The sequence below is a fragment of the Anomalospiza imberbis genome, unplaced genomic scaffold, assembly GCF_031753505.1.
Source record: "Anomalospiza imberbis isolate Cuckoo-Finch-1a 21T00152 unplaced genomic scaffold, ASM3175350v1 scaffold_119, whole genome shotgun sequence".
Taxonomy (NCBI): domain Eukaryota; kingdom Metazoa; phylum Chordata; class Aves; order Passeriformes; family Viduidae; genus Anomalospiza; species Anomalospiza imberbis.
Genome location: NW_027099583.1, coordinates 147,501 through 150,000, shown reverse-complemented (window position 1 = coordinate 150,000; position 2,500 = coordinate 147,501). Strand labels below are relative to the sequence as shown.

Sequence of the window (2,500 nt, the reverse complement as noted above, 5' to 3'; positions counted from 1 at the left end):
GCCTCCCCTCTCGCCCTCGTCCCTCGGCCCTCGGCGGGGCGCCTTCGGCGCCGTCTCGCTCGCTCCGACTCCCCGGCCGCCGCCACCGCCAGGCGGTGCGGCCCCGGCGAGGACGAGCTCCGCCCCAGCGGCTCGCTCCGGGAGCGGGGAGCTACGGAGCGCTCCCCGAGTCTGCATTTAGGGGGACGAAGGCCCTCGCGCGGCAACCGCTGCCGCGGCCGACGGGCCTGCGAAGCGACCCCAGCCGCGCCGCCGGGGCGGCCCCCGGGCGGCGATTGATCGTCAAGCGACGCTCAGACAGGCGTAGCCCCGGGAGGAACCCGGGGCCGCAAGTGCGTTCGAAGTGTCGATGATCAATGTGTCCTGCAATTCACATTAATTCTCGCAGCTAGCTGCGTTCTTCATCGACGCACGAGCCGAGTGATCCACCGCTAAGAGTTGTCTGGCTTTCGGCACCGACCCCGCGCGCGCGGGGGGGCCGGGAGCCGCTCTCGCCCGGAGCGGCCCCCCTTTTTTTTCTCTGGCGCCGAGGCCCCGCGCGGGGCCTGGCTCCGACCGTACGAGCAACGCGGAAAACCCCGGAGGGGGCGCGTGCGAGAAGAACACGGGAGGAACCCCACGGAACGCTCCCAAGGCCGGCCGAGAGGCGGGGGGACCCGCGCCCCCGACCGCCTCCCCCCGCCCGGCGAGGGGAGGCGCCGCCTACGTGTGCCGTCCTTCGGAGGCGGCCCAGGCGCCCGGGCTCGGCCCGGCCCTCCGCGCGGAGGGCCGCGCGGCGCGCGCCGCGGGAGCGCGGTGGCCCACCCGGCCTCGCCGGCGCGGCGCCACGCGCCGGCGCGCGGCCCTCGGACCCCGCGCGCGCGCTTGCCTCCCCCCTGGAACCGCCGCCGCGCCGGCTCTCGCGGAGCGCCGCCGCGCCCACGCGCGCGGCCGACTCTCTCTCCCCAGGGGCCTTGCTGCGCTCGAGACGCCACGCGACGACCGCCGCCCCGCCGCCGGGCGCCGCGCCCCCCCCCGCCGGACCGCTGCCCGCCGGGGGAAGGCGAGCGCCCGAGGGCTGCCCGAGGGCGGACCCGCCGCCGCGGCGGGCCGCACTTCCCGGGAACCGCCGTCCACCCGCACCGTCGGGGGCCCCCTTCCGCGAGCACGCGCCCGGCGGAAGGCGGTGCGGCGCTGAGCCAGGGGGCGACGCCCGCTCTCCTCGTTCGCCACCTGGAGAGCGGGCGCGGAAGCGCCCCCGCGGCCGCCCGCCACCCCTGCCCTCGGACCGCGCGCGGTCGCGAAGGGCCACGGGGAGGGTCCCGTGCCCGCGGGCGGCGGGAACACCGGCCGAGCGGCGCCGCCGCCGCTCGGCGCGGGGCCGCCCGCGCTCGCCGGCCTCCGACCGCGGAGGGACCGCCGAGCGCTCGCCCCGGGCGGGCGGGCGGACGGCCGGCCGGCGGCCGGCGCCGCCGGTGCGTTCGAGACGAAGGCCGCCGAGGGGAGAGAGGCACGGCCGCGCCAGGCGCGGCGCCGCCCGCGCGGGACGGCCGCGGCGGCCCAGAAGAGAGAGCGCGCGGCGGGCCCCGGCGGCCGCCGCCCCGCGGCTGAGGAAGGGCAGAGAGCGCGCGCCCTCTGCCGGCGCCGCCCGTTTCGAGCCCAGCGGGTCGGCCCCGCGGCCGACCGCGCGCGCCGCGGCCTCTCCGCCGAGGCCGGGCCGCGAAGAGGGGGGGGCAGGGCGCCCCTCCCCGGCGCGGCGCGACTACCCCCGCACGCGCGCGCGCGGCGGGGACGACCGCCGCGACGGCGGGCGCGACCGGTGGCCGCGGACACCACCGCAGGGGATCGGCGGGAGTAGCTCCCCACCCCTCAATGGAGCCGCAACGCCACCGCCCGCCACCCGCCGCCGCCGCCGCCGCCGCCGCCGCCGCCGCGGCGGGGCGCGCCGAGCCGCCCGAGTCTTTAAACCGCCGCCCGGCTCGGCGGCCCCTTTTTCGGTCCTTCCCGCGGCGTTTGACGACGCCGAGGGGGAAGCCTGGGACCGCCGAGGCGCGGAGCGCTAGGTACCTGGCCCTGGGGCGAGGGAAACGACCTGCATGGCCCCGCCGGGGTGCCTCCCCCGCTGCCGCCCTCGGGGGAGCGTCCACCGGCGGGGGCGCGCCCGACATCTGCCGCCACCACCGCGGCGTCCTCCTCGGGGCCCGGGGTTTCCCTCAGTAGCCCGGCGCTGCGCCCGAGAGGACCGCCGCAGCTCGGGCCGCCCCCGCCGACGCGGGGAGGCGGCCCGGCCGCCGAGCGCCTCGCCGACCCCGCCGAGAGGCCGCGGCAATGACGACGACGACGACGACGACGGGAAGGCCCCCGCCGCCGCCGCCACCGCCGCCACCGCCGCCTCCCGGCGGCGGGTCGCGGCACGCGGCCGCGCGCGCGCGCAACCCTGAAGCGCGGCCCGGAACACCCGGAGGCCCGGCCCTCGCGGTTTTCTCCTCTCCTGCGCGCCACGGGAGCCGCCTCGGCCCGA

General features: G+C 80.6%; 1 non-coding gene across 1 annotated transcript; it reads right to left on the bottom strand.

Annotated features, from left to right (window-relative positions):
* Positions 1–287: 287 nt before the first annotated feature.
* On the bottom strand, positions 288–440 carry LOC137465903 (5.8S ribosomal RNA). Its single transcript, XR_010994880.1, has one exon. It is a non-coding gene; the product is annotated as a 5.8S ribosomal RNA (ribosomal RNA).
* Positions 441–2,500: the final 2,060 nt, after the last annotated feature.